Source organism: Eubalaena glacialis, chromosome 12 (genome assembly GCF_028564815.1).
Source record: "Eubalaena glacialis isolate mEubGla1 chromosome 12, mEubGla1.1.hap2.+ XY, whole genome shotgun sequence".
Taxonomy (NCBI): domain Eukaryota; kingdom Metazoa; phylum Chordata; class Mammalia; order Artiodactyla; family Balaenidae; genus Eubalaena; species Eubalaena glacialis.
Genome location: NC_083727.1, coordinates 17,792,208 through 17,802,569, shown reverse-complemented (window position 1 = coordinate 17,802,569; position 10,362 = coordinate 17,792,208).

Sequence of the window (10,362 nt, the reverse complement as noted above, 5' to 3'; positions counted from 1 at the left end):
GTAGGGGGGGTCTTTAAATTTTTTCAGTAAACTTTTAACATTTTCTACATAAAGTAGAAAAGCAGCTGGATTTATTTTGGGGAAATTTATATTTTTGATACTGTTATAAATAGTATCTTTAAAAATTAAATTCCTTGATGTATAGAAGAAATGCAGTTGGTGTTTCTAGACTACTCTAAGGAACACAAATTATCCAGAAAATTCACTAAACTTTCTTAATAGAAGTTAATGTGGGCAATTTGTGATGTTCTTAACTTAAAAGGGAATATGTTTATGTATCCTATTGAGTATAGTCTTTAATTTTTTTTTTTTTTGGTAGCTACGCTTTTTTCCTCTATCCTTATTTTGTTAAGCATTTGAATGTTACCCAGTTTTTTAAATGAAATTATTGAAATTACTATGTTATTTTTCTTCTTTGAGCTGCTAATGTGATAAAATATAGTAATAGATTGTTTAACGTTAAACTACCCTTGCACTCCTGAGATAAACACAACTTGGCCATCTTTTATATTCTTTGCTGGATTCAGTTTGCAAAATATATTTAAGATTTTTGCATCTATTTTGTATTAACTAGGCTAGAAACTAAGCTGCTATAACAAAGACACCCAATATAGAGTAGCATGCGTAAGATAGACATTTACTTTTCTCACTGGTAATGGTCTAGAGTCAGTAAGTGGTTCATGGCTGGCAGGGCAGCTTTGTGTACTGAGTACTTGGCTTCCAAGTCCTATCACTTCTCAGCCAGTTAAAAGAGGGACAGAGAGTCCTGAACATAGTTCCTTTTTTTTTTTTTTGTCCTTTTTTAAAAAAAGTACTATTTTTTTTTATTGCAGTATAGTTCATTTACAAAGTTATGTTAGTTTTAGGTGTACAGCAAAGTGATTCCGTTATACATATATATATAATCTATTCTTTTTCAGATTCTTTTCCATTATAGGTTATTATAAGATATTGAATACAGTTCCCTGTCCTATCATTAGGTCCTTTTGTTTATCTATTTTATATATAGCAGTGTGTCTGTGTTAATCCCAAACTCCTAGTTTATCTCTCCCACTGCCTTTGGTAACTATAAGTTTGTTTTCTATGTCTGTGAGTCTATTTCTGCTGAGCAGCGTTCTTAAAAAGATGACCAGAAAATTGCCCTCCTCAAACCCATTCACATCTCATTCACCCAAAGTTAATTCCATGACTATATACAGCTGCAAGGGAAGCAGAAAAATATTTTCTCTGGCTGGGTAGCCATGAACCCAAGTTATATGGAGTTCCATGTGAATTTCTATTACTAAAAGAAACAAAAGTAGGTGGATAGTTAACATTTTCCAATACATATGGTCATGAGAAAGAATGAACTATAATTTTCTTTTTTGTACAGTCCTTGTCTCAGATTTTGACATCAAGACATCATGTTAGTTTCTCCCCCCACTGCCCAAAAAAGTGAGTTTGGTAAATATTCTCTGGTTTCCTGCTCTTTGGTATAATTTGGGTAAATTCATAACTTAAAAAAAATTGGTAGAACTTATAGGTAATAAATACCACCTGGTGTTTTCTTCCAGAAATAATTTTATCTAGTGATTCCAAATGTTCAATAGATATTGTACTATTTAGTCTTTCTATTTATTCTTGAGTGGATTTTTGGTGTAGTTTTAAAAGTAATGTGTCTATTAGCATAAAGTTATTAAAAATAAACTCTTGCTATACTTCTAATCTTTTGCTGCATCTGAGTTTACTTCATCCCATCTTTTGGATTATAACTTAATTATCTTTTCTCTTTCTCTTTTTTCTATTTGCTTCTAAAACAGTTTTGTAAATTTTATTTGCTGTTCAAGAATAACTTCTGTCTGTCTCAACGCTCTCTGTTGTGTGGTTTTTATTCTACTTGTCTGTTCTCATTTTCTTCTTTCTGTTTTGTTTGCTTTTATTCTGATGCTCTTGTACTGACTTCTCAAGATGGATGCTTAGTGCATTCATTAAGTATAACTTTAGCTGCATCCATATGTTTTGATAATTCAGTATCATCATTATAATTTTGTCCTAAATATTTTCTGATTTTTACCATTTCTTCCTTAACCCTTGAGTTTTTTAGAAGCAAAATGCCTCTTGTGTAAGAAGAGGAAGTAAGAAAGTGTTCATATATCTGCTATTCATTTCAAAAAGAAACACAGGAAAGGTAAATGAACAATGTTCGATTTCAACAAAGTTTTTAACCTATTAGTCGTAGTGGGAATCAGAGAAGAAGAAATTTGGGAAGTAGTGACATTTCTCCAAATATACCTCTTTTTTTAAAAGTTTCACTTTTGGAAGCATGTTCATGTTCTACATATTCAAAAAAATAAAACTAAATCAACATCATTGGGAAGAGAGGAAAAATTAAAACTGAAAGCAAACTGAAACAAACGAACCTAATTGTATTTTAAATGAATTCCGTAAGCACATTGAAAGAACATCAAAAAATTCTCAATTCAGGTAATTTAGGAACACAGTATTCGACTATATACTCTTCCTCCTGGGCAAGATCGTGGAGCAAAAACTGCAAACATATCTGGAAATCTTTTTAGTTGAGTTTGTTTTTTGTAGTGGCATAGATAAAACAGTTCTGAAACCATTTAGATGTATGATAGGATCCAACAAGTGCGTGAATGTGTTCATGGGAGATAGGTCTGTCACTATAAAAGAAGGGACATGCAGATATGGAGTGAGACAGGGCAAGAGGGAACTACATGGGGATGGATTGGAATGGAGCCACCAGTGCAAATTCATGATTTCTACCATACGCATACATATGGGTAATGCATGTAATATGTGCGTGATCGTACGTGTATGTGTGCACATAGGTGTATGTTTGCCTGGGTGTGTATGTGTATGCAGATATTTCTAGCTCTAGTCACTGAAAAGAAGCAAAGACACTCCCATAGCTATGAGCACCCCTAGCACCCTGGTCTTAGGTTCTAATTCCATGCCTCACTAAAAGGAACCATGGCTCTGCTGAGAAATGGCTGACTCCAGGTTTTCTTTAACTGAAAATATCTTTACTTGCCTTTGTTTTTGAAAGGTGTTGTCACAAAACCTACCAATTTAGGTTGACATGTATCTTTCTCTCCGCACATTGAAGACATTCATTGTTGTTACTTTTCTGTTGTTAATTTTGAGAAGTAAATGCTCAGTCAAATTGTTAATTTTTGTAGGTAATTTGATCCACCCCTCTTGTTTTTAACACGTTATTTTTGTCTTTGGTGGTGTGCAATTTGCAACCATGTGTTAGGTTTGTTTATTTATACTATTCAATATAAAAAGTATAAAACAGTAATTATACTATAAGTAGTATAAAACTGAGGCAATTCTTAGCCATTAATTCTTCAAATGTTGCTTCTGCCCCATTTTCTCTTCTCCCACTGGATTTGCAATAAGAAATATATTTGATCTTCTCACTCTGTTATCTACGCTACTTGACTTATCTTTCATACTTCCCATCTCTTTGTCTCTCTGTGTTTTGTTCTGGATAATTTTTCAGATCTAGATTCAAATCCACTAATTCTCTCTAAGCTATATATAAAAACTCTTAGCAACTGAGTTTTTAATTTCAAAAGCACTTATAATTTCTGGAAGTTCTATTTTAGTTATTTTTCAAATGGTTGGTCCTTTATTTGTCTCTCATTTTACTCATGTTTTCAAACTTGCTGGATTTTATATACATACTAAACATGATTATTTATATTCTGTGCTTGACACAATACCTGAAAACTTTGCAAGTCTAATTTGACCGCCTGTCCTTTCTGAGCACTATGCTCTTGGTGCTCTCTGTTTTGTGGTTTTATTTGCTTTCAGTCTTACGAGGGAAAGGTAATTTCTGTTCCTCCCTTACACTGAGCATATAGGCCATTCAGATGCCTCCTTTTGTGGGATCTCTTATTAGTGACCTTGGGTGGACTCTGGCTTTCATTGTCTCTTGCCCAGTATGTTTCATAAGATCACGAAAGCCAATGCTCAAGTTCATTCTGATGGCAAATGCCCTCCAAGCCAAGCTTGTCTTCAGTGTGTGACATATCTCTTTAGGTTCCCGGTTTCACTGGGTTTTAGCCTTTCAGTCATTAACTACTTTTAGTATTTTATTTAGAAATTTTTAGTTGTTTTCACCAAGTGGGTCAATCAAGGTATTTGGTCCACTATACTGCTGGAAACTTCTAGAAGTCCCCTGTACATATTTTAAACAAATTGATAAATTTCATATATTACTGCATTAAAAAAAATACTTAAAATGAAAAGCTAGAAAATCACTGACTTAATATAATATGCCCCTTGTCACTGAAGGAGAAATATAAAGAAACAATAGTAGCAATACCAGGGCTATCACTCACTTCTGACCCTGCTCTAGTGCTTTCTGTGGCTGGGGTGCTGGCAGAGGGGAAGGCAGTGGGATTTAATGCCCCTGTAGAGTGGAGTTTGTACATAATCTTTGTTGGGCACATAAAGACACTTTATATTCTGTACAATCTTTACTACCTTGCAACACTCAGACCCAACTTTCATTCCAGGTGCATTCGTAAGACAAACCCGAAGTCTGAGAAATTCACCAAAAATTAGTGACACACACAGACACTTGGATTCTACCAATTATAATATTTAGTTAGACTGCTTTTTTGTTAAATAATATCTCCAGAGCGTTAAGTAATAGAAATAATAATTAAATAATATAACTTGAAAATTTTCCATGCAATATTGTCTTTGCAAACGTGTGTTATCCATTGAATGGTTGTGCCATAGTTTGACCAGTGTTTCATTTCTAGCACACTGCTGTTGCTTCTAACTCTTTGCTCTTACAAACTGAGCCACCTTGAATGCCCCTGTAGTTTGTCTTTACTTAATATGTTTAATCATCTGCATAGAATAAATTCCCAGAAGTTAACTTGTGGGGTCAGAGGGCATGCATATTGAAAAGGTCAATATATCCTGCCCCCACTGGCTTCTGGAGAAGTTGTGTCAATTTACCTTCCACCAGTGGCCCAAGGAACTTCAGGGATGGAGGTTGGCTTTTTAAAGGTGACATATTCTGGTTAATTTCTAGGAAAAAATTATTGCACCAGATTTTGTATCTGGCTCCTTCCCTAGTCTAAACTTGATAAAAGGTGTTCTACAGCACTCTCAGTATTATGCCTACTTAAAGATCTTACATAATATAGGCCTCCCTCCCCTTTCATTTATTTGCAAAAATTTAATATTGTAGTATTAATGCAGTTTCTTAAATTTTTTTTGACATTATTGGCTTTATTTTTTTTATACAGCAGGTTCCTATTAGTTATCAATTTTATACATATTAGTGTATACATGTCAATCCCAATCTCCCAGCTCATCACACCACCACCCCCCACTTTCCCCCCTTGGTGTCCATACATTTCTTCTCTACATCTGTGTCTGTATTTCTGCCCTGCAAACCGGTTCATCTGTACCATTTTTCTAGGTTCCACATATATGCGTTAATATACGATATTTGTTTTTCTCTTTCTGACTTACTTCACTCTGTTTGACAGTCTCTAGATCCATCCACGTCTCTACAAATGACGCAATTTCGTTCCTTTTTATGGCTGAGTAATATTCTATTGTATAAATGTACCACACCTTCTTTATCCATTCGTCTGTCAGTGGGCATTTAGGTTGCTTCCATGACCTGGCTATTGTAAATAGTGCTGCAATGAACATTGGGGTGCATGTGTCTTTTTGAATTATGGTTTTCTCAGGGTATATGCCCAGTAGTGGGATTGCTGGATCATATGGTAATTCTATTTTTAGTTTTTTAAGGAACCTCCATACTGTTCTCCATAGTGGCTGTATCAATTTACATTCCCACCAACAGTGCAAGAGGGTTCCCTTTTCTCCACACCCTCTCCAGCATTTGTTGTTTGTAGATTTTCTGATGATGCCCATTCTAACTGGTGTGAGGTGATACCTCATGGTAGTTTTGATTTACATTTCTCTAATAATTAGTGATGTTGAGCAGCTTTTCATGTTCTTCTTGGCCATCTGTATGTCTTCTTTGGAGAAATGTCTATTTAGGTCTTCTGCCCACTTTTGCATTGGATTGTTTGTTTTTTAATATTGAGCTGCATGAGCTGTTTATATATTTTGGAGATTAATCCTTTGTCCGTTGATCGTTTGCAAATATTTTCTCCCATTCTGAGGGTTGTCTTTTCGTCTTGTTTATAGTTTCCTTTGCTGTGCAAAAGCTTTGAAGTTTTATTAGGTCCCATTTGTTTATTTTTGTTTTTATTTCCATTACTCTAGGAGGTGGATCAAAAAAGATCTTGCTGTGATTTATGTCAAAGAGTGTTCTGACTGTGTTTTCCTCTAAGAGTTTTATAGTGTCCGGTCTTACATTTAGGTCTCTAATCCATTTTGAGTTTATTTTTGTGTATGGTGTTAGGGAGTGTTCTAATTTCATTCTTTTACATGTGGCTGTCCAGTTTTCCCAGCACCACTGATTGAAGAGGCTGTCTTCATTGTATATCCTTGCCTCCTTTGTCATAGATTAGTTGAACATAGGTGCCTGGGTTTATCTCTGGGCTTTCTATCCTGTTCCATTGATCTATATTTCTGTTTTTGTGCCAGTACCACATTGTCTTGATTACTGTAGCTTTGTAGTACACTCTGAAGTCAGGGAGTCTGATTCCTCCAGCTCCATTTTTTCCCCTCAAGATTGCTTTGGCAATGCAGTTTCTTAAATTATTATTTAAAAAAAAATTTTTTTTTAATTCAAACAGAAAGTCACAAAAATTTGCAATCATCCTCATCAGTTCACTCAGTCTTAAATTATTGACACATTTTTGTTTTGACAAAACCCCAACCATCACATGGCGACTAGTAGCCTGTGGCATTTTTATAATGAATTAGAGCTAAATAGCATTGCTGCAACAAATGAACAGATGAGTTTCCTATTGTTATCTCCTTGAGTTATTCTGCTTGTCCACAGACCCACTAGTGATGACTCATAGCGAGTCCCCTGTAACTAATGGGAATTAGTAAGGGATATGGCTTTTTTGACACTTATTCTGCTTGGATTTGGTCACATGAGAATCCAGCAATGTGATTTCTAGCAGATAACATTGAAAGACTGATCTTATAAAGTAAACAGGCGGTTGGCTTCCTGGCATGGTTTTAAATTTGTTTTCACTTAATAGGACAGAGGATTTTTGTTCATTAGATCTCTTGCTGTCCCTGGTTAAATCCTTCTGCCTTACTGTTCCTGCTTTTGACGTTACACTGTGCAGAATGGCATTTCTATATAAAAAGCTTTTGGCCAGGGGGCAACATACCAGCTAGTACATATTTGAAATGGCTATTTCTTTCTCACTATGAATGGAACGGTATTTTAAGCACACGTAACTCTTTCACAAGCTAACATCTGTCAGTTGCGCTGTGTACAACTTCATCAGCTGGGAATTGAAACCCATTCATAACGCTCCTGTTTGCAAACTTCTGTCATCAAGGCTGTTCAGGTTGTAAGTTCTATTGCAAAGAGAAGCAAGGGCTTGAATGCCAAAGAGCGGCTCCAATTTAAGTTAACGCTTGAAAATTGCAAGGGAGTGGCAATTGCTTGAAAGCCCTTTTTCTGAGTGAAAGTTGGGAAATTGGGATGTGGGGCTGGGTTTGAATTATTACTGACCTTATCAAAACTTAACTTTTCTCAGACACTGATGGATTCTTCTGGTGATTCAGATTGTTCATTTGGTTACAATGAAGGTCTTTCACAGAGCTTTTATGTTGATTTTCCTTGTGGATTTGAGCCTAATGGTATGAAGAATATTGAGTCTATACAGGGTCAATCCCATAAAAACTGAGTCAGAGCAAGGAGGCAGATAATTACTCTTAATTTGGTATGAAATTGCACACAGAATCCTAAATATAAATGTGACCTGTGAAAATGAAGCACAGAGAGAATTTATACACTGGGAACAAGATTTTAGACAAAATGCTTCTGCATATTTATTTAGGTCCTCTTACCGTGTCATTTGTATAATGATATGTTTTTATTGTAGAATTACAGCCTATACATTTTTTGTTGTTCTTGTCCTTTGGAAGTAATTAAATAGTTATTTTCAACCAAGGTTATAGAATTGATTTAAGTAACGCCTAAGAATTAGAGCAATGCATAAGAATCACCTGGGGGATTTGTTTAAAATGCAGATTTGGAGAGTGGTGTCCCCCATGATTCTAATCGTTATACCATGAATGGAGCCTAGTAGTCTACCTTTCTAACAAGCATCCCAAGAAATTCTGATTTTGGTGATCCCCAGAAAAACACTATTAAAACATACGATTTAAAAAAAAGATAAAACTTAAAGGAATAAAACTCAGTTTTACAGAATATATAAATGGGAATCTTGTTTTCCTGTATAATTTATTTTTGTAATAAAGGGATGTGACTACAGTCCTGATACCTTAAGAAGTAAGACAGATATACTATGTGTGCACATTGGGGGACCGGGGCTCCTTGAAGGCCACCCCTGCCTGGGATTCAGAGGTGACCTTACTAAGTCACTGTCCTGCTTTTGTCTCTCTTTCCTCCCCTCCAAATGGGAACAGCAAGCAGAACCTTTCTTCCACGTGGACATGCTGAATATAAAGCAAAACAATCTTGAGGCTGATTTCTCAATCCAAACTGGTCTCATTATATCCAACACTTGGATAATGCTTAATTCTTTCCAAACTGTTGAATTTAATGGACCATAATCACAAGTGTACAAGCTTTAAAGTCAGACCCTAAACTAAATCATTGTAGCCTCTCAGAAGCTTTGAAGGGTAATGCAGGGTCACAGTCACATTACATATAAACCAACCCTGAAAGCTATCACCTTAAATGTTGCCAGAAAAAGAAATCTCACAGCTTCCCTTGGCAGTTTTTTGTTCCAGGGCTTGAAATCTTTCAACGGAAATCTTTCTGAGTTCTTAATCCAAGTTGTCTGTGCCACATCTGGCCTGTTCTTGAGAGAAAGGGAAAAACTGCTCGCCACAGCTCACACACTTTTTCCACACACTGAAAATGTTAAGCTTTTTCTTGTTCTTATTGTTGTTTTAATGCAAAATACGAAGGCAGTTCCTTTGGCCTTTTCATAGGAAGCCTCAAGAAACTATCTATAGGCAGGGACAAAATATAAACTCCATCTATATTTTGTCCCTGCTTGTTTTCATTCAAGGCTCTTAAGTGTAATTTGAGGATGACGATGACTGTTGAATGTAGAATCTTTCCTGAAACTTTCTTTCTGTAGTTGAGTAAATGTTCTTGGAGGCCTTTCAAAAAAATCTACTAAGTTGATCAGGAAATTGTCTTCATTAGTCTAGTAGAGTGACCTCAGCAAGTCAATTTGATCTCCCTGGCTCTCAGTTTTCCCCAAATGAGGGACTTGAGCTAGGTGCTCTTGACTGTTTCTTTAAAAAATCTTGAAGTTGTTTATTGTAGAAATAGGATGGAGTTATCTCAGTAATTTTGTGGCCATAAAGGACTCCTTTTTTGGTAAGTGCAATGTTGGTTCCTTGCCCTTTTTGTTTTTTTTTGTTTGGTTTGTTTTTTTGGCCATGCAGCATGTGGGATCTTAGTTCCCTGACCAGGGATCAAACCTGCGCCCCCTGCAGTGGAAGTGCAGAGTCTTAACCACTGGACCGCCAGGGAAGTCCCATGTTTTTTCTAACATAATATCTCTTCTGGTGATGAGGAATCATCTCTTGTGAAAGAAAGGAAAGAAGGAGGGGAGGGAGGGAGAGTAGAAGAAACAGAAGGGAGGAGTGGAAAGAAGGAAAGAAAATAGTAGCCGGCAGTAAAGCTAGTGGTCATAGATATCACAAGTACACAGGTGAAATTTCTGCCTGTTTGATGCCTGAGCATATCCTGTACCTGAGGGCAGATTGACGTCCTAGGACTGTTTCCTAGAATTTATATATATATATATACACACACACACAAAATATATGTAACTTATACATACATATACACAAAATTAGGAGAAAAAAAATATATATATATATAATTGAGTCTAAATAAAACAAAAGGCCTTGTCCACCAGATTCTTCATGGTTTGTGGGACCTCACTCTCTGCTCCAGGTCCTTCTAAGACAAGGTATTTGATGGATCTATGCTATTTGTTTTGATGCTCCTTTATTCAGCATCCATTTTTATTCATAGATTTAAATTTCACAAATGTCATGAATAGCCTGCTAAGATTTTTCTTCATACCTTTCATCTTTTTCAAATGGAGAAACCTGGAGGTTTTACTGGAGGCTGTACCACAGGACCACCCTGTGTGCGGAGATCTCAGTGTGGCCCTTGAAGAATGTATTGGCCTAAACCTTTTTGATGTTCCTATGATTTTAAAAGATACT